Source organism: Macaca nemestrina, chromosome 14, assembly GCF_043159975.1.
Source record: "Macaca nemestrina isolate mMacNem1 chromosome 14, mMacNem.hap1, whole genome shotgun sequence".
NCBI classification, from domain to species: domain Eukaryota; kingdom Metazoa; phylum Chordata; class Mammalia; order Primates; family Cercopithecidae; genus Macaca; species Macaca nemestrina.
In genome coordinates, this window is record NC_092138.1 from 60,526,524 (window position 1) to 60,549,460 (window position 22,937).

The following is a 22,937-nucleotide window of genomic DNA, read 5'->3' on the forward strand; positions in this document are numbered from 1 at the left end:
CACTTGGCTATACTTTAATCAGGTTCTTTTTGTCATAGTTTTGTTGTTCTGTTGTTTTGATTGCTGCTAGTATTCTGGAGCTAGGAAAACTCTCTTAATTACTATTAATCATGATCTCCAGTGATTTTGACACATATCTTAGGCATGGAATTTTCCATGCCCTGTTTCAAATAAAGTCAGTTTCCTTAAACAGAGCTGCAAAGCTCTTATTCATTAAATCATGACTCCTCTCCTCTGGACAGAACATCTGTGTCACCACAAAGGATCTAGGAGACCAGATGTCTTCTCAGTTCTCCAGAATAATATCCCGTCACTATGAGCAGGCATGAAGATAGAGATAATAGCTCCTGGTCTTCTCCACATACCTTTCTCAGTGTGAAATATCTTCCTCATGAGCAATCTGAATGGGAGCAATCAGAGCACAGTGTTCTTGGCCTGCCACATTTGCAGTGAAGTTTGCATCCTACAAGCAGGGGCTAGATGGGAAAAGGGAAATTCTATAATAGTTGTTTGGGTGGGGAGAGGATGAGAAAGGCTGATGGCCTCCCCCTTCAGAGGTGAAATCACAGCTATAAACTTGAAGATGGGGGTAGACAGAGTCACCTGTCTTCTTGGCTATACTCATTTGTCTTTTTTAGTTCAGGATGTTGTAACAAAATACCATAAACTTGGTTGCTTATAAAAACTAGAAATGTATTACTCACAGTTCTGGAAACTGAAAGTCAGAGATCAGGGTGACAACATAGTTGGATTCTGGTGAAGACTCTCTCTCATACAGCAGACTGCCGACTTCTCATTGTAATCTTACATGGCGGAGAGCGGAGTGAAGCGATTTCTCTTAGAACTCTTATAAGGGCACTATTACCACTCGTGAGGTCTCTGCCCTCATCACCTCATCTAATACTAATTACTTCCAGAGGCCACACTCTTAATACAATCACATTGGGGGATAGGGTTTCAACATATGAATTTGGGGAGGCAAATACTTAGTCTAGAATATTCCATCCCTTGCCTCCAAATTTCATGTTCTTCTCTCATGTAAAATACATTCACTTTATCTCAACAGCCCCAAAAGTCTGGAATCAATCCAACATCAATTGTAAAATCTAAAATATCATCAACATATCATCTAAATCAGATATAGATGAGATTTAGGGTGCAATTTATCCTGGGGCAACATTCTTCTCTAGCTGTAACCCTGTGAAAGCAAACAAGTTATATGATTCCAAAATATAAACAGACATAGCATAGACATTCCCATTCCAAAAGGAACAAGTAGGAAAGAGGGAAGGTTGAGGGTTCCCAAGAAAAGTGTAAAACCTAGAAAGACAAACTACATTAGACCTTAAGCCTCAAGAATAATCCTCTTTGGTTTGATGTTCTTCCTTCTAAGTGCACTGGGAAGGAGGTCTAACCCAGCTAACTCAACAGAAGTCAGTGCACCAGAGTGCATAGGCCCCAGAGACACGACTGCCTCCACCTAAGTTTCAAAGAACACACAGAACTGGAGAGAACCATGGGAGTGGAGTTCAGACTGATTGCTTCTTTGGGCCCTTCCCATCTGGTCTAGCCATGGGGGTGATGTCACCATCCCAGTGGTCCTAGAAGGCAGAGAAATTGAGACATAAATTGTAATGGCCTTGTCAGAATCTATATAGAGCTACATTGGAAAGTATAGGTGGTATATTCAAATTATGATATGATTTTATTTTTTATTGCTCTTTTGTAATGCATACAATGAGTGGAAATGAATAAATAAAAGGAATTTTTGTAATTTGGTACCTAAGGACAGAAATAATGCTCCATTTACTTCTGTATTTTCAGTAGCTGGCATCTAATAAGTATTCAATACATTAAATAATTGTTGCATTACTGAAGGAATTAAGGTGTTTGTTTTATGTCATTTTCTAGTATTAACTTTAATAGACTACAAATTGCATGAGCATAATATGCATGTATGTTTCACATACTTGTCATAATCTAAGATTCTAGCTCACTCTTTTGCATACAATAGAAACACAAGACCACTCTACTTATTGGATCATTAAATGATGGATGATAGAAGCCCCATGTGTAAGGTGACCAAGCAAACTTGTTCAGTCAATACATTCTTTCCGAATTAAATTATCTATATTTGATGGAATAGCTGATTTAAAGCTAGACATTATTTTTAGAAAAGGAATGCAAAAGTTAGTGCTAATAATACCTGAAAACCATTTATTGTTTAGGTGGACACTACCAGGCACACTGTCAGATTGTATCAGTGTAACTTCCTGTTCTCTGAGCCAGTTGGAAGAAAACGATGAACAAATAAAAATGGGGCTCTCATTCCTGGACTAGAAATGGGTAGAGAGCCAATTCTTACTGGCTACTGTGGAGACAATTTTTAGAAAAGCTTCTAACAAAATATTATAACTATAAGATATTCTACTTTGTATAGTAAGGAAGTGAAGGAGATTTTTTTTTTTTTAATTTCTGCTGAGGCACCAGTAGGATAATGAAAAGATAATAGATAGTAAGTGCTAGACCACCCACAGAGGACAGCAAGAGGAAATTGTTTAAATTTGATTTTGCAACACTTAAGCAGCAGCCAGCTTAAGAGTAGTTAAGTTGATTGCAGTTTTTCCTCTTTTTCTAGTCATAAAGAAGGCAAAAATATGTGTTAAAAAATAAAAATCTCTTTGCAGCATAAGCAAAGCCATGTAACTATGACTTATTTATTTATTTATTTATTTTGGAGAGAAATTGGCATGGCATTTCACCTTCATGTGGCAGGGCAAAAAGTTCATAGAGATCTCAACACTGCTCCTCTTCTAGGCTGAAGCGTAGAGGAGTACTGATGAGATCTTCACAGACTGTTTCACCTGCCACATGAAGATGCTACAAGTTCCAAATAGTACAGCTACATCATGGGGGAGTCTCTGTTATCCTGGGTCCCTGAGTGTCTGTGTAGAACAGGGCATGCCCATATCAACCTAAGTGAACTAAAAGTATAAGTGAAGAATCAAGGTTTGCTGTAGTACATTTCCATGTGTTACCACAACATAAACTTCTTCATCCAGATCAGTGCTGTTATAAAAGAGATGAGACTGAAGTGACTGAGAAAATAAAAAAAAAAAAAAAATTTGACCTGCCTATCCTGATGAACCTCCTGACTTCAACTGAGAGAGAGGGATTTCAATGATACTAAATAAAAGCCTAGCCTGACTTTCTTGTAGAGATACAGAGTTAGAGATACAGAGCTACTTAATAAAAGGAGGAAAGACATTGGTGGGTCATTGAAGGAGCAGAACTGAAAGGGACTTTCAGAATTGCCTAGCAAGTACATTGATAAACTTATTTTTCTAAACCAACAAAAATATAGACAAAATAACTAAAATTAACCATTTTAGGACTCTGGAAATTAACAAATACCACAGAATGAACTAAAAATAACTTAATCAAGAGAGAATATTTAATTTTGGTAAAATAGTGAGGTCTGCAATATTTTAACTTGAGTTTATTTCTACTTTCCCCTTCTCTGAACTCAGTGGCGTGATAGCAGAGAAAAGCTGTTAGGCAGGGATCTAGACCCAACATGGCAGTATCACCTGGCATGGCAGGCCCTTTGTTAGGACTCCCCGCCCTTCACTTCCTGCTAAGACTCTCAGCACGTGAAAAAAGCCCACGCCCACCAAAAAAACGCCTGCTCTGGGCAAGCTCCTGGACATGTCATTCCTCAGAAACCAAAACCTACAAACCCCTCCTACCTCGCCCTATAAAAGACCCCCGATACCCGCTCCTAGCGTGACTTCCTTGGCCCTCCTTCTAGGGAACCAGTGAACCTCGCCCACGAGTCCAATAAAGGCTACCTCTGTTCTCATCTGCCTCATGTCTTCTTGCTCGGGTCGCCATTACATTACAAAAGCTCTGCAGCGAAAGAAGATGACTTACCACTTTTGGAGGTATCTTAAAAGCCCCGTCTCCACACACAGTCAATATTTTGTCTGAACTTGAAGATCCTGGAAAATCTCTGTTCCCAGAGTTTAGTGCTTTTTGATCTGACACAGTCCTTAGATGAGCAGGGTAGGGGATGCCAACTTCCAGGGCATTACTAAACAAAATGAAACTGCTGGCAACAGCTCACTTGCCTTCAACTGTGATTTCAGTTAGAGCAGCTTGGCCAGGATTTATAAGGAAATTCTGGAGGACTAGATAACAACAGGGAACTTTGAAAAGCTCTGACATGTTCTGGGTAATCTAAAAGGTTCTTTACATGTGCAACGCCATAATAATTGCTTTTTGAGAAGGGTCGTATAATGAAGTATATTATCATTATTATTCTGGCAATGCTGCTGTGATGAGATAATTTGTTTTTCATTTTTGTCTTCAAATAATAGAATACATAAAAAGGGAGAGGTGAGGTGTCAATAAAAGTCTGCAGTTCATAGGCTGTATTTGAGCTATTTATCAAAAACTTATGTAAGAGGCATGCCTGTTCCTTATTTAAAACATGAATGGCTTGCCTCACAATTGATTCACTAATAAAGAAGCCAATACAGGCAGAGACAGGGCCTCATAATTTTGTTATTATATCTCATTACAATTACAATTTCATCTTTCTCCTAAATGAAAAGCAACATTTTTTTCTTTAACAACAACCTCAAACAATGTCTCTTTTCAATGTAGTCATTTTAACTTCGTGTTGTAATTGATGTACTTCTATGGGACTTACATCACTTAAGTATTTACAGTCATTACACCCCAATATTACTCTCTCTGTGTGAGTCTGTCTCTGTCTCTCTCTCTTTCTTCATTGCATTCACTCTTGAAGCACTCTCATTTTAGGATGTTTGTATCCACTGCTCTTGTCAATGTTACTAATAATCGTCACACTGTCAAAACCAATGATCAAATATCATTTATCATCTTAGTTAATATTTAAGCACTATTTGATTTGTTTGATAAATATAACACTCTTCCATTAGCTGTATGTAAATCTTTTTTGGTCCTATTCATATTTTCTTTTTTTTTTTTGTCCATTCCTTCCACTTCTCCTTAATCTGTAAAGGTTAGAGCAGTTGTTCTTCAGAGCCCTCTGGCCTCTAAATTGAACCCCAGGTAGGTTTCTCCAAATATATTGCTTTACATATTATATAACATTGGATAACTCCAAAATTTATATCTTCTATGCTGGCTTATTTTCACAGCTCCAAAGATAAGTAGCCAATTGTTCATAAGTCATCTTAACTTGATGCCTTGTAAACATCTCAAGACAATATATCCAAACCAAACTCTTAACAACTCCTGTCCAAGTATGATTCATTCCTGATTTTCCATATTTTAGTAAATGGCAACAGCATATTTCTAATTGCTCAGCCCAAACACTTTAAGATTATTTCTCAGCTCTTTACCATCACAATCCATATCTAATTAATGAAAAAAAATCTATTTTCAAAATATATCCAGAATCAAACCATTTCTCACTATCACCAATGTTACCATCCTTTTCAATACTACTATAGCATTTCATCATGTTTAATGTAGTAACATTCTAATATTCTTCTACTGTCTACACTGATTTTCTGTGTCTCTTCTTCATAAAACATTCAAACTGATATTTCTAAAGTTATAGCATGATAACTTATATTACACACTTCCCAGTGGTTTTCTATGATATTTAGAATACAATCTGAGGTAAGTTACATGGGCTAAAAATCCATATATAACTTGCTACAACTGGTTTACCTTTCTGATCTCATCTCCTGATGTCCCCTTCCTCACTCATGGCATCTACTTCCATTGACTTCATTACCATGCCTCCAACGTACCTAGCACACTCTCACTTTAAAGCTCGTTCCCAGTGCCTGGACTACTAATACTACTATCCCCCAGTAGTCTATATGGCCCACACCATAAGTAAAATACATTGGAAAATGACCCATTTTATTCCAGTTCTCACAGGGTTGTCCACAGAACATTCACACTGAAAAGAGCTGGTAGTTATTGTTAAACATGTCGGTTCTACTCTTCCTTTCAGTCATATGGAGTTCAATATCAAGGCCTGGGATCCTGGAAACTGTACCTTTAAATATCATTTGAGTCGAATTCAATACATAGTGAAATTTGAGAACCAGTGACTGGAGAGTTGGAGGCAGATCTAATACAACAAACATAACAAATGAGCTTATTTCCATGTCAAAGACAACTTTAAACAGATCTAAATCCACATGTCCACTCTTTAGCTTCACACTTGTGCATTTTGGCAGCAAAAGAGATGGCAGTTCTGGGATAGGTGATAAATAACTTACTGAGTTCATTAATGGGGCTGTAGTTCCTGGGTCTAAAAGTCATGTTTAATTTATTATTTTAAAGTTCTAGTCTTCTATGAGATAATACTGCCAAGATCTTCCAAAAACTATATAACTATATACATATATAGTCAAACAATATGTCTTTAGCACAATTAGGCAAAAAAACCCCCACTAAACTTCAATTTGGACAAGTGGAGAATGTCCTTGTATATGTAAGTGCAGAAAAAACCTGAAGTCAGCAGAGCTAGGTACGGAGTTAATATCAAAGCAAGAAGTCAGAGGGAGGCTTAGGAAAATGGAAGAGGCAGATGAATCCTAGCCAAAGCAAAACACAGTTATAATCAATCTCAGAGAGAGTGAAAGAGTTTCAAACTGTATGTCAAATACCAGAAAATATTCCAAAATCTGATGAATCTGACCTTATCTGTGTATTCTCAACAAGCAGGAGAAAAAGACTTCAAAATGAGTGAGACCAGGGGAGGTAAACTTGGACGGCAAAGTCTCATGGAGAGAGGAAACTGTCTTGCATGAAAGAAGTTAGTTCTCCTGGAGAACTGGTGGTAAAATGAAAGAAGGAAGTGAGTGTGAGAAATTAAAAGTTCCACAGAAACAGAATATCAAAAAATTGGTAAATCTCTTGCTCCCAAAACAAACGAAAGGAAAGCATCATCTACTTCTGTGAAGCTTCACTGGCTGAAAAAATAATATGGGACTTGAGCAACATAAGATTTCTTTGACAAAATCAACCTTGACAAGGTTTGATTGATACAGATGGTTCATATAGAAAACAATGTTTCCTCTAGGAAACATCTAGAGTATTAAAAACTCAGTGGGATCAAAGGAGATGAAGCACAAACATTATACAGTACACAATTGTTAGGTCATAACTTTAGTATTTTTATATATAAGAAGCCAGCATTTAGAAAGTCACTAGATATTCCTTTATTTTCATTGCATAGCACTAGAGGGTATATTTATATTCAAAAGTAATGTTAGTTTCTCAAAAATTTTCTTAAAAGAGAGTGTGAAATATGTATTAACTAAATCTTAATGGAATAATTTATTAGAATAACATACTGTATTTTCATTGGTAGTTAGAGATGTCATAAAATAATTAAATTAAACAAGAAATTAATCCAAATGACTGAAAAAATTTTATTCTACTTTTTATCTCTGGTGTCAATCCCGATGGGCCTTAAAGCATGACCCTAAAGTCATAAGTCTGACAGTTGATGAGGCTCACAACCTTTTGATAGAAAACACTTTCATTTATTTTTAGATATATTAGAAGTATTGGACTTTTAACCCCTGTGTTAGAGAAAATGCAATGGGATGTTTTGTGTCCCTGAGTATAAAAGGTTATCTCAGGTGGGTAGTCATTTGTGATACTTGCCTGCTCAACAAAACGTCTCTTTTTGATTGATGGTGTCCCTATGACATTGAGTAGAAGAGTAGTCTAACTGTGATGAAACAGAAGAAAATATAGTATATAAGAATGCTATCCAGAGAAGTGGCTATGGTTACTGACTCCTGTTAAATGCTTTTTTTTTTTCCATTCGGTTAAAATTCATATAGCTATAAATTTTAGGACAAGGGAGAAAATGTTTGTGGCTACGCATAAAGCAACACTAAATCAAAGCAAAATCTCTACGGCAAATACATGGAATTTTTTGCATTGTTAGCTGCTTTTAGATAAATTATATATCTCATCTGCAATATGACAAAATAAGTACTACTTATATGCAACAAGAAAATCACATATGTGCCCCCAAATTAACATTCACAAGAATCTTCTACTTTTATTTACCTCCCTTAGATTTCGAATATATAAAATGTACTGATTCCTGGGAAATAACAACAAATGTCAAAATCAGAAACATCTCAATATGCTAGAAAATAAACAAACTCATAATAAGCATTCTTGAGTAATAATTTAATAAACTGTAATATTCTTAGCCAAATATTGAATATTAATGTTGCCTATTAGACATCTATACTTTTAAGAAATACCCAATAGAGATAACAATGTAACTTTTTAAAATCTAGTGGTCACCAAAGGTATGTATACACAGTGAGACAGTCAGGTGGGAGACAGTCCCCGGAAAGACTCCAACCAGCCTGCACACTGGAAGGAATGTGCAGTGGGGTAGAGCTACAAATGTTTGCACTATTTGCAGTGTGAGGAGCCTGGCCCCTCCTTTTCCTGGGTGGAAACTGGGATTCAAACTGTGAGGCAGGAAGCATTCTAGCAGGAATGCTGGCCTTGCAGAGAGTCCCTTCCCCCGCTTTTTTTTCCCTCCTTTCGCCCAATAAAACCTGCTTTACTCACCCTTCAAACTGTCTGCGAACCTAAACTTTTGTGGCTGTGGAACAAGGACCCTGTCTTTAGCTGAACCAAGAAAAAGTCCTGCAACATTTTTGGCATGCAACATGGAGCTCAAGAAGTGGTGAGTGAAATGAGGACTCAAAACCTCTCACAGTGTCTTTTAAGCTGTTCATTCTCAGACTCCTGAGGTTAGCCCAAACATGCCCCAAACCGCCATTGCTCCTGGGGGTTGGGGACCTTTCCATGGCCCTTTTCTTAGTTTTTTCAGATGAGCGGGACTCTTCACTCCCACTCCCCTCCATGCCGTGGTAAGGATGCATGGTCCAGGGGTCCTGCGCAGTCAGCCAGCTGGTTCCCAGCCACATGCCACTGCAGCCTTTCCCTTGCCTAGCCAAGGGTTTTAACTCCATTGGACAGTAGTTAAACTACTCTCCCTGGTGGAGGAACTACTTGCATAAGAATAAGAGGTTCTTCCCCAGGAATTTTAAAACTGTTTCTTTTCTTCCTCTTCTCTACCCCATCAGCAGTTAACCTTTAAAGTTTCTTTTTTTTCCTGCTTTTAGAAGACACTTTACTAGGCCAGGCCCCCAAACTGTTGCTGTTTATATTTTCTGTAAAGCTTTTAATTGTGAAAAAGGATTTGTGAGGCTGGTCTTAAACAGTAGCCAATCTGGTGTGCTTCCCATGTCCCTATGGTTTGTAGCAAACTTCCTTGCAAGCCTCCATCTTGTTTTACATCCTGGGGGCATGGCTTGTAATTCCAGTGGCAAGGCTTTGTTCAGCAATCCTGCCTTACGGAATAAGTTCCTTTCTGTTTTGATATCTACATGTTTTCCTAGCCCTGTCTCTTAAAGAACCCCACTTGGGGACTGGGTTTTCTCCTGCCTGTCTTTGTAGTTATATTTGTGTGTGTGTGCGTGACATCTGTAAAAAGAGCTCTAATTAATTTGGTCTAAAGACAGATAAGTGAGTGCTTAGATAAAATATTTTTTAAAGGGAAGAATAAAGTTGTAGTACCTTTCAGTTCACTTGACTTTAATCTTTGAGAAATAAAAAACCTTAAAGATTATTGGTATAATGCAGGTATCATTAAAATATAAATAGGTGAACGAAATTATGCTGATCAGTTGCAAGGTTTGGTAAATATTTTAAGGTTATAAACTGCTTTGTGGGTTTTGAGAACAATTTGATTTGCCAGCTTCACAACTGGTAAGACCTAGGGACATAGGGAACTAACCACACCCTTAATTAAGAAGGCAAACCTTGGCTGCACTTAGCACATGATTAAAACAACTTACCAGGCTTTACCTTAAAGCCAATAATTACTAGGATTTATCATGACATGTAATTGAAACTACTGGAAATAAATGATGTTCAATCTTCATTAGGTTATATTTTTGTGAATAATGCTAATATATATTCCAAAGTTGTATGGGAGTTCTAAAATTCTAATGTCTAAGTATATGCTATTAATCATAATTAAGGTTGCTATGTTAAGTTATTGTAAACCACGGAGATAACCAAACTTCTTTGTCAATTGTGTTCTAACTGTAACTACCCTGGACATTTTGTTATTCACAGAAAATAGTTGTCTTGTTTTAATTCTTTTCAAAAATGGTTTCTAATAAGCTATAGGACTCTTACAGGTGATCATAAATACAATTTCTGCTTGTATTGGAGACAATCGGGCTTCTGATAACTTTGGAGATTGTGACATTAGAATAAAGGAATATGTACAGGACTCATCAAATCTGAAATGTTCACAAATATCAAGCAAAACAAAAGTTAACTAAATGGACTGAATTCAGAAAGCTCAAGCAAGCTTTTTGACTTTTGATTGGAATATTGCTGATCCTTGATTTGTTTTTCAAGGAAACTTATTTTGAGCTATTTATAGGCTTTAATAATTGAGTAAGGTATACTCCTATGAAAAACGTTGGAGCATGTTTGTTTCTGTCTGTCTGGTTCCTCTAGAGTTTGGAGACTATCTGTGAGTATTCTTATGGCAATATAGTTGTTTGCACCAGTGCAATAAGAATCTATTTTTATTTTGGAACAGGACACTATTGGAGAAAGTGGTTATGTTACCAAGGCTTTGACTGGAAGGGTATGCTTCCCTTTAGGGAGTCATTATTGATTTGCAGAACCAATAAAAGCCCCATGGGAGAAACTGGCCTCATACCCTCATATATGCTGTCCCTGCACAGGGTTCCTGATCTGTGGTCAGTAAAGAGTGTCACTTTCTAACAGGTCCGGGAGCTCAGAGTTTATCTTGAGACCTTAAGAGGAGAGAATTGTTATGCCCAGACCGTTTATTCCCTGAAGAAGACCACCAGAGTCCAGAGTCAAAGCTAAGCAGCAAGGATCTTTACTACAGGTTAGAACCTGGAGCTCTCACTTGCTCGTGAAACGAGACGGGCAGGAGAGCTCCCCCACTGAGCTCCGAACAATGTTATATAGTCTAAGGAAAGTAGGCATAGAATCATTATACAAATTAGAGGTATGATTGGCTGGAGTTTGAACAAAGCGATTTGGCAAGCTATGATTGGTTCCCGCCATTTCTGATATTTCAGTACAACCCTTGAGGCGGAAGAGCAGTTTTACACAAAGGCAGTTAATTATATTGCATCAGGTTGCACGACCAGTTTATGGCTATCTTGCTTAAACACACCTTGTGACCTGGCTATCTTACTTAAACATTCCTTATGACCTGGCCTCAGAAAGAAAAACATGTACTTACAGAACTTACGAAACCTCTGGTACGTGCAGAGATTAGAAAGCAGAACAAAGAGTTTGGCAACATCGGGGGGAGGGGAAGGGACGGTACGCATTTTTGTATCTTTGTGTCCTTTCAGAATCACACAACTTGCAGCTATTTGAGGATGGAAACCCATGGCTGGACTCAGATTTTAAAAGTCTTATCTGAGATTCCTTGTGGAACAAACTTCCATCAAAGCCAATCCAAAGGGCCTATGTAGAAATAATTATTCTTGCCGCACTTTATGCAAGTAATCATGCCAAGTGTAAGACTAAAGTCTATTTTGCAAACCATTTAGTCCTATAATTTTTTTTTAACAAAAATGAGAACTGGTGAGAAAGAAATCTTGTTTCAAAACTTATCATATATTTGTCATTAAATTCGAAACTCACTAGTAGTTTTTAAGTTTTTGCCTACATTTTAGACTAACCCTGCTTGTTCCTATAAAGCAACCAGCATCTCTGGCTGCAGCTCAGAAAGAACAAAAGGGATGGATAATGTAGAAATCTGGATCAATATTCTAGCTCAAAGCAATTATCCTGCAAATTCTGCCAGGTGATGGGAATAAACAGGGTGCCCATCATATGGAGGTTTCCTTTTTGGGAAAGTAAGACCAAGGGAGCTAACCAAAGCCAAGCCCCATGCACCCAAATCCTAGCAAGCATAACTATAGTTGCGAGTTATCTGGGTGTGTCAAAAGACACCCTTTTCTCTCCCTTGATGGAGGAGGGCTCAATTCCACAGTTTCGCCTTAGCACTCAGCTTATGATAAGGAGTCCACGACACCCCCTAGAGACACAGTTTTGTCCCAAACTCAATTCCAAGCTTCAGGTTAAAGCCCTAAGAAAGAAAACTAGATATAAGGGACCCAGAAGCAGACAACAGAGGTTAAAAGGCACAGTGCAGGTAAGCATGGCTGATTCCTGCCGATTAAGCCAAGTCCAAGCTTCCTATTTCAAGGATAAAGGCCATGTTAGTATCCATGGCATAAATGAAATATACGGAATTCAAGGCTACTGACAGCAGGGGAGATAGGACATCTGTGCATAACAGCAGATGATTTTCACCTCCTAGGTCCCCCTGCTTCGTGAGTGCAAGCTGCTTTGACACTCATGGCAGCACCTGCCAAGGTCGCCGGGACTTGGGGATGAGAGGATGGAAGAAGGAAAGAGAATGTTCTTCCTGCTTTCCCTCACATATCCCGCATATCTGCTAGGAAGAGAAGAGAACCAGTGATGCCTGCTCCCTCTCTCTTTATGAGTAGCCATTCATCTTCAGTCTGCACCCCTTTCAAATGCATCCTGAACTCCTGGGACTCATTTGAAAGGTGCCTTCTTTGTTCCTTTCTCCTCCTCGGTTCTGTCTTCACAGAAAGGTAACTGTCTTCATACTACAGGACACTCCCCTCAGATGCATCCTCCAAAATGGAAAGAGTTAATTTTCTAAACTGGTTGGCTTAGTATTGGGTTCGGGGGAGGGGAACCCAAAAACCCAACATGCCAGCAAAAAGGGTAAACATGTTTAAGTTGGGCTTTTGGCCTCCCTCGCCCCAAGCAAATTGGTAAAAGGCCTCAGCACTTTAGCGCTGTCCTTACCCCTCCCTTTGTTTTGCATGCGATCAATGATAGCTATTGTAATGTATACATAGGTATTGATGCAGGTTTTCTAATAACCCAGTTTGTTTGTTCTTGCCTTCAGGCCATTAAACTTCAAATGGTCATGCAACTGAAGCCTCTGACGATGGCCCCTGCTGCTGGGAGCCCCTAAATAGGCCTCTGAGGGAGCTCTGACTGCTGTTTACTCCAAAACATCACCCTCTGTCAGCAGGAAGCAGTTAAAACCAGTCTTCATCCTTATCCTTATTCTAACAGCAGTTAGATGTACTTCTTTAGAGGGTGGGAATAAACAACCAGCTGGGAGGAGGTCCCCGGAAAAACTCTAGCCAGCCTGCACACTGGAAGGAATGTGCACTGAGGTGGAGCCACAGAGGTTTACACCGTTTGCAGTGGCGAGGAGCCTGGCACCTCCACTTCCTGGGTGGAACTTGGGATTCAAACTGCGAGGCGGGAAGCAGGAACTCTAGCCTTGTGGAGAGTCCCTGGTTCCCCATTTTTTCCTTTTCACCCAATAAAACCCTGCTTTACTCACACTTTAAATCATCTGTGAGATTAAACTTTCATGGCCCTGGGACAAGAACACTGTCTTTAGCTGAACTAAGGACAAGTCTTGCAAAAAAAGCACCCTGCAGGCTCACAGATATATTAGACCTTAATAGAGTAATTATATTCTTGAGCAAGTGTTACCTAGGAGCGATTATGTGTGACACTGCCCTTACCAAGGCCATAGGATTCTGGAAAAAGTTACTTATGAAGTGACATGCGCATTCGTGTGAAGAGACCACCAAACAGGCTTTGTGTGAGCAACATGGCTGTTTATTTCACCTGGGTGCAGGCGGGCTGAGTCCGAAAAGAGAGTCAGCACAGGGAGATAAGGGTGGGGCCGTTTTATAGGATTTGGGTAGGTAAAGGAAAATTGCAGTCAAAGGGGGGTTGTTCTCTGGCGGGCAGGAGTGGGGGTCACAAGGTGCTCAGTGGGGGAGCTTTTGGAGCCAGGATGAGCCAGGAAAAGGAATTTCACAAGATAATATCATCCCTTAAGGCAAGGACCGGCCATTTTCACTTCTTTTGTGGTGGAATGTCATCGGTTAAGGCGAGGCAGGGCATTTGCACTTCTTTTGTGATTCTTCAGTTACTTCAGGCCATCTGGGCGAATACGTGCAAGTCACAGGGGATGTGATGGCTTGGCTTAGGCTCAGAGGCCTGACATTCCTGCCTTCTTATAGTAATAAGAAAAATAAAACAAAACAATGTGAAGTGTTGAGGCAGTGAAAAAATTTTTGGGGGGTGGTATGGAGAGAGAATGGGCGATGTTTCTCAGGGCTGCTTCAAGTGGGATTAGGGGCAGCGTGGGAACCTAGAGTGGGAGAGATTAAGCTGAAGGAAGATTTTGTGGTAAGGGGTGATATTGTGGGGTCATTAGAAGAAACATTTGTTGTATTGAATGATTGGTGATGGCCTGGGTACGGTTTTGGAAGAATTGAGAAATTAAATGGAAGATACAAGGTCTGAATAAAACAAGGAGAAAAATGGGTATTAAAGGACTAAGAATTGGGAGGGCCTAGGACATCTAATTAGAGAGTGCCCAAGGAGGCTCAGCATAGCCTTGCCAGCAAAGATTATTTGTTTACTTTAAGAGGGAATTTAGAGTGGTGGTTTGGGATAGCACTAGGAGATATCAGCTGTGATGGCTTGGAGAAACAGTGTAAACTGGCAGTGTAAACACGACCAGGGCATTTATGAGTCATTAAGAACGGTGAATAGGAGTATGACTAGACAGAAGACAGTAGGGATGACAAGTTTTTTGGGGTGCAGTCCAAGTTGGTCTAGTGTCTGGAATGACACTGGGACCTAATAAAAAGGAGTGTCCACGCAGGAGCTCAAATGGGCTGTAACCTGTAGCATTCTGAGGACAGGCCTGAATTCTGAGAAAGGAAAGTGGTAAAAGTATTGTCTAGTCCTTTTTAAGTTGGTGACTGAGCTTGGTGAGGTGTGTTTTTAAAAGACTATTAGTCTGTTCTACCTTTCCTGAAGATTCAGGACGGTAAAGGATATAAAGGTTTAACTGAATACCAAGAGCCTGAGAAACTGCTTGGGTGATTCGACTAGTAAAGGCTGGTCCGTTATCAGACTGTATAGAGATAGGAAGGCCAAACTGAGGAATTATATCTGACAGAAGGGAAGAAATGACCACGGTGGCCTTCTCAGACCCTGTGGGAAAGGCCTCTACCCATCCAGTGAAAATGTCTACCCAGACTAAGAGATATTTTAGTTTTCTGACTCGGGGCATGTGAGTAAAGTCATTGGCCAGTCCTGGGCAGGAGCAAATCCTCAAGCTTGATGTGTAGGAAAGGGAGGGGGCCTGAACAATCCCTGAGGGGTAGTAGAATAGCAGATGGAACACTGAGAAGTGACCTCCTTGAGGATAGATTTCCATGATGGAAAGGAAATGAGAGGTTCTAAGAGGTGGACTAGCAGCTTGTAACCTACATGGAAGAGGTCATGAAATGACGACAGAATAGAATGGGCCTGTGAGGCTGGAAGAAGATATTTTCCTTGGTCTAAGAAACATTTGCCTTGTGTGGGAAGAGATTGATAGGTGGAAGTTTCAGCGGCGGAGTAGATGGGAGTGCCCGAAGTGAAGGAGGAAAACTGCCCTGCGGGATAGAAGTTGGAATGCTAGCTGCTTTCTAAGCTAACTTATCAGCATAAGCATTGTCCTGAGTGATGGTTGGGGGAAGAAAATAGATTTTGGAAGTTATGAGAACTGTAGAGAGTTGAGCATAGTTTGTGATTTTTAGGGCCTCTAACAGTATTAAACCAGTGGCAGCCGCTGTGCGCAGACATGAGGGCTAGGCTAAAGCAGTAAGGTCAAGTTGTTTGGACAGAAAGGCTGCAGGATGCGGTCCCAGCTCTTGTGTAAGAATTCTGTCTGCACTAACCATGCCTAGGAAGGAAAGGAGTTGTTTTACAGAAGGGATTGGGGTTTGGGAGATTAGCCGGACATGATCAGCAGGGAGAGTAAGTGTGTATTTATGAGAATTATGCCGATAGGCATAATGAGGAAGACATTTGGGCTTGACTGAAGTAATGGGGGTTGTCCGTGAGGCCTTGCAGCAGTACATCCTAGGTAATTTGTTGAGCCTGATGGGTGTCAGGGTCAGTCCAAGTGAAAGCAAAGAGAGGCTGGGATGAAGGGTGCAGGGGAATAGTGAAAAAAGCTTCTTTAAGAACAAGAACAGAATAGTGAGTTGTGGAGGAAGGTACTGAGGACAAAAGAGTATACAGGTTGGGCACCACAGGGTTGATAGGCAAAACAGTTTGGTTGATAAGGCGCAGATCTTGAACTAATCTGTAAGACTTGTCCGGTTTTTGGGCAGGTAAAATGGGGGAATTGTAAGGAGAGTTTATAGGTTTTAAAAGTCCAGGCTGTAGCAGGCAAGTGATAACAGGCTTTAATCGTTTTAAAGTGTGCTGCGGGATGGGATATTGGCGTTGAGTGGGGTAAGGGTGATTAGGTTTTAATGGGATGGTAAGGGGTGCATGATCAGTCACCAAGGAGGGAGTAGAGGTATCATATACTTGTGGGTTAAGGTGGGGGGATACGAGGGGAGGATGTGAAGGAGGCTTTGAACTGGGGGAAAAGGCAGCAATGAGGTGTGGCTGTAGCCTAGGAATAGTCAGGGAAGCAGATAATTTAGAGGTTTAGAAGCCTGGCTGTCAATACCCACAACAGATATGGAGGCAAGGGAAACAGGCCCAGAAAAGAAGGTAATGTGGAGTGGGTAGCCCCGTATTGATTAAGAAGGGGACGGACTTACCCTCCACTGTAAGAGTTACCCAAAGTGTCTGTGATGGTCCAGGAGGCTTCCGAGGCAATGGGGCAGTGTCAATCTTCAGCCGCTAAGCCGAGAAGGTCTGGAAAGGAGTCAGTCAGAGAGCCTTGGGCCAGAGCTCCAGGGGCTCTGGGAGTGGCCGCTGGGCGAGATGAACAGTCTGATTTCCAGTGGGGTCCCACACGGATGGCACACGCTTAGGAGGAATCCCGGGCATTCCTTGGCCTAGTGGCCAGATTTCCAGCACTTGTAGCAAGCTCTTTGGGGAGGAGGTTCTGGAGGAACCCCTGGCAGCTGCGGTTCAGGCGTTTGGAGTTGTGTGCTGGAGATGTGGCTGGGGTTTGTCTCACAGTGGAGGCAAGGAATTACAACTCAGAAATAAGTTGCTACTTGGCTGCCCCTACTCTTATTATTGTACACCTTGAAGGCGAGGTTCATTAAGTCCTGTTGTGGGGTTTGAGGGCCGGAATTTAATTTTTGGAGCTTTATTTAATGTTGGGAGCAGATTGGGTAATAAAATAAAATGCATATTGAGAATAAGTCGGCCTTCTGACCTTTCAGGGTGTAGGGCTGAAAAGCGTCTCAGTGTTGCTGCTAAACGGGCCAGGAACTGGGCTAAGTTTTTTATATTTGATGAAAAAGAGCCTAAACGCTAACTGATTTAGGAGAGGTCGGATAAAGAAAAAGGAACATTAACCTTGACTATGCCTTTAGCTCTACCCACTTTTTTAAGAGGAAATTGCTGGGCAGGTGGGGGAGGCCTAGTCGTGGAACTAAACTGTAAGCCAGACTGGGTGTGAGGAGGGGAGGTGATAAAAGGATTACAGGGTAGGGGATCAGAAGCTGAGGAAAAATTGGGACCTAACTCGGCCTGGCGAGGAAAGAAGAGATCAGATGGGTCTATAGACAAGGAAGATTAGAAAGACTCAGCGACGATTGGGGTTGGGACTGAGGGGACAGGCAGGAGGGAAAGAAGGAAGATTTGGGAGGAGTTGCATTGGAAACAGAGACTAGGGAGGGACGGATGTGTAAAAGAATGCCTGGACGTCAGGCACCTCAGACCGTTTGCCCATTTTATGACAAGAATTATTTAGATTTTGTAGGATGGAAAAATCGAAAGTGCCGTTTTCTGGCTATTTGGAGCCATTGTCAAGGTTGTATTGGGGCCAAGCGGTGTTGCAGAAGAAGATAAGGTATTTAGGTTTTAGGTCAGGTGTGAGTTGAAGAGGTTATAAGTTCTTGAGAACACAGGCTAAAGGAGAAGAAGGAGGAATGGAGGGTGGAAGGTTGCCCATAGTGAAGGAGGCAAGCCCAGAGAAAAGAGAGACTAGAAATACGGAGAGGAGTTCGGGGGTTCTTGCCCCCCAGAAAAGCGGGAAAGGGGTCAGGGAGCAGAAATAAGGTATTGGGGTGCAAAAATAAGAGATCGGGGCACAAAAATAAGAAGGGGTGCAAAAATAAGAGGTCAGGGCACAAAAATAAGAGGGGGCATAAAAATAAGAAGTCAGGGTACTTGCCCCTCCCCCAGAAAAGCAGAGAAGGGGTAGAAACAGGGAGAGAACGGGTCGGGGTGCTTGCCCCTCCCCCAGAAAAGCAGAGAAGGGGTAGAGACAGGGAGGGTAGGGGTTGGGGTGCCTGCCCCTCCCCCAGGAAAGCGGGACTTGCTGCTTAGGGTGAAGGACCAAGGCAGGCGTCTCCGCAGCGTGGTCAGACACACCTGAAACGTGGGTGAGTAATCAGAGAGGCATCCCTGCAGTGATTAAACACCAAGGGAAGGCTGCCTTCCCCAGTCCGTGACCGGCGCCAGCATTTTGGGTTCCATGGATAAAACGTGTTTCATTTTCTGGTTAGAGACAAAGGATTTGTCTCTAACCAGAAAATGAAAGGAATTGAAATTAAGAGAAGGGAGAGATTGAAGGGTGGTGCCAAGATTGAAAGGAGAAAGAGGTTAAGAGAGAGTGAGAGAGGTTGAAGAGAGCAAAAAGAGGCCACTTACCCGATTTAAAATTGGTGAGCTGTTCCTTGGGCTGGTGGGTCTGAGGACCAGAGGTCGTGGGTGGATCTTTCTCATGGAGCAAAGAGCAGGAGGACAGGGGATTGATCTCCCAAGGGAGGTACCCTGATCTGAGTCAAGGCACCAAAATGTCATGCGCATCCGTGTGAAGAGACCACCAAACAGGCTTTGTGTGAGCAACATGGCTATTTATTTCACGTGGGTGCAGGCGGGCTGAGTCAGAAAAGAGAGTCAGCATAAGGGTGGGACTGTTTTATAGGATTTGGGTAGGTAAAGGAAAATTGCAGTCAAAGGGGGTTGTTCTCTGGCAGGCAGGAGTGGGGGTCACAAGGTTCTCAGTGGGGGAGCTTTTTGAGCCAGGATGAGCCAGGAAAAGGAATTTCACAAGATAATATCATCGCTTAAGGCAAGGACTGGCCATTTTCACTTTTGTGGTGCGAGGCAGGGCATTTGCACTTCTTTTGTGATTCTTCAGTTACTTCAGGCCATCTGGGCGAATACGTGCAAGTCACGGGATGCGATGGCTTGACTTGGGCTCAGAGGCCTGATGTGAAGAATTATTATCAAATGGGATAATATCTCTACCTTGGTTGTGCCAGGTGGGTTTTGAGAAGAAACATCATAAAATATTAGATCAATTCATTTAGACGGTTAAGCAGAATTCACCCGTGTTAGAATAATGATACCTGACAGAGATTCAGTTCATATTGTAAAGCTTTCCCAGTATTCTTTCATTTGTAATATATTTAAAAATTCTAGTAATTGCCTATGCATTGTGTACCTGTTTTAATTTACTATTAATTACTTCATTTAGCAAGCATTTATTGACACTTTGTGTCCCAGTCATTCTGTAAAATGATCATTATCCAGACGCTACACTTAGTTTCAAGGATCTCACTGTTAGTGACAGTTTCCTTCATTCAGAGTTGATGGAGTTCAGAGATTGACATTACTGATTGGTATAATCCTTTTAAATGTAACAGTTGATTGACAATAAGAGGCAAAAGGCTAGGTTTTAGAAATGACACTTTCTTACAATTAAGGTTTGCAAATTAATTATTAGTTAATTTCCTGTAATTAGTACTGCATATTTCCTCAAAGGATTAACATGTAAAGAATCTGTAGCAACGGTCTTAATAATAATGGGATATTCTATTGTAGCATCCACCCCCTCATTTCTCATTTTTAAAATACCTCAGGATAAAAAACAATATGCTCTCTATAACTTTTTATTGGATTGAAAGTCATCTGCAAATCTCTACTTCTAGTGATATATGTAGTATTACCTGTGTATATATTATAGCTATCATTACATTCTTTCTTATTGCCTCATAAAGGTATATTACATATATTTTCAATTCTGACAATAGTGATATATATATAGTAATACCTATGTATACATTATAATAGCTATCATTTATCGCATTATTTTTTATTTCCTCATATCTACATATACATTATTTTTCAATTCTGACAACAATAATAAGAAGTGGACATAAATATTTCTGCCATTTAATATGTAAGGAAATCGAAGCAAGCAGGTTAACAATTTGCCTCAGTTCTCACTTATATCTAGTAAGTAGGGGAGTCAGTATCCCAATATTGGCAGTCTGACTCCAATAACAGTTGTAATATTCTTGCTGTTTTTATAGATGTGTAATTATATATACTTTTGTATGCTTATATAGTATTATGTGTACTGTATTTAACAGTTATCCATCTGTGTATATGTTTCTGTTCTTGTTTTGTATGTTTGCTCTTGGTAAAGAGGCAATAGCATGTTGAATAGGAGAGTGCAATGGTTTGCAAGCTAATTTTAAAAACTGAAAGTTACAGAAGTATTTCCTAATATATTTATACACTCCAATTTAGCACAATAAGAAAACCTACTAAATAAATGGCAGTATATATTTGCATATACATCCATACTTCTTGGAATGCTAAAACAAAAAGTATTATTATACTGTTTGTATATGTAGAACAATTTCATCATTGCATTCATTTAGATTTCCAAAATCTGTATGTTATGATATTTTATATGTAGTCTGTCAGTCAAATCAATGAGATTGGTGTTTACTTAATGTCTTAAGATTCATTTTTTAACTTACTGTTTTGGCTTATGATTCACTTTTTAGTATCATACTGTTTTTTTCTTCAGAATGCTAAGCCATACCATTATTGTTCATTAGATCCTCAGGAGACTCTTTATTCAAGCTTTCATAATATGGTCAAATGAGAAGGTAGCATGTGATTTAATGTAAGCAAGTATATTGAATTTGAAAACAACCATTTGAATTTGGTAAGATAAACTATGCTAATGAATACAAACTGTGTACATTTTAGATATTTTCCAGTACTGAAATTAATATATTTTGCCAAAGAAAGCAATTCTTATTAGAATATATCACTTTTATTCCCATCTGTTTTTTTAGAAAGTCTCAATTATATTTAGTTTAAGCGATTTACCCATAAGGTCTATCTTGTTTTAACTCTAAAGCTTTCAAGACTGGAGAGTAATTTGATATGATCCAATCCCTTTAATGTTTGAAGATTTTTACTTTAACCTTTAAAATGTTGTTATAATTTATGCATTACTGCATCTTTGCAAAGGTTAAAAGCAAGGCACAATCATACATGGTACCAAGAGAATAGCCTACATTTCCTGCTATTATCCCCATCTTCAAAATAGATTGGTCTCATGCATTTCAATAGAATTTAATTATATTTCTCTAATTCCCTGAATGTTTTTATTAAACCAAGAAGTTCATAAGTTAATGGTTCCATTTTATCTCGCTGCATTTGAATTTTAAGAATATAATGATAACAAGGAACATAAATTTCTACATATAACCACATTTCTTCTTTCAATTTGACTATAAAACAGCACATAGGCTAGCATTTTAATGCTAAATATGATATATTTCACTTTTGGTGTTGCTTTCTTAGGAAATGTAAAATTTGTGATAGAGACATCAGCAATAATTTTTATATACTCTGCTTCAAAATTCAGTTTCATTGTAGTTTGAAAATTATCTACATCAACTCTTCCAAGTTTATATATATATCTGTGTGTGTGTGTGTGTATTCTAATTTCACATACGTTAGTCCCTTTCAAATCAGTATATAACTGGCCTTTATAATAGTGTTGTCATAATTTTTGAAGTATGTATTTTCTATATGTTTAAATTACTGTGTGATGTTGACTTGTATAATCCATGAGGCCGTGTATGCTCATAATTTTTAATTAATAATCATTTCTGGTACCATAGACTCACCTTTCAAACACTTGAGCAACAGATGATGCTAGGCTTTGCAGCATTCACTAATTGATTTTCTAGGTCAAAAGAGGTTAGAGCCAAATCTTTAGTACATATACTAATTCATTTTCAACAATAAGCTTGAAGCAGTATGCATAGTAAAAGAGCTACACATGCAGCACAGAAGTGATTGAAGACTTTGAAGAAAAATACAAAGAAAACATGGTTGAAACAAAGAAAAATAAGAGGAAACTACGGTCTTTTAATGTACTGGGCTCTCTTTTTATTCTTGACACTGGTACATGTTGTTTATTTTGTCTGAAATATTCTTCTCACATAGCATTATCTACTTTGCTTCTAGTGATTCTTAAATTCTCATCTCAGATGCCATTTATGCTGAAAAGCTTTCTTTATTCCCAATATTAAGTTTTTTCTTATTCTATGTTCTTTAATTTTTTTGTCTCCCATAAAAGATTATTGCATATTTATATTTTCTCCTATATGGCCACTCTCTAGACAAAAAGTATATGAAGAAATCAGACACTACCTCCTTATTTTTTTCGGTCATGTACCCACTTTATGCTCCAGAAATTGTGTAATAGATGGATGGATGGATGATGGATGGATAGATGGGTGGAGGAATGGATGGGATGCATGGATAGATGATTAGATGGATGCATAGATGTATGTATGCTTAGGTAGATAAATGAATTGGTGCCTGTATACCTTCTTTATCCTATTTTATCCTCTCAGAAGTCATTATCTTATGAAAACATCAGGCTTTCTCCAGAAAATGTCTCACATATATATTTGATCAATATTTCTTTCTGTTATATA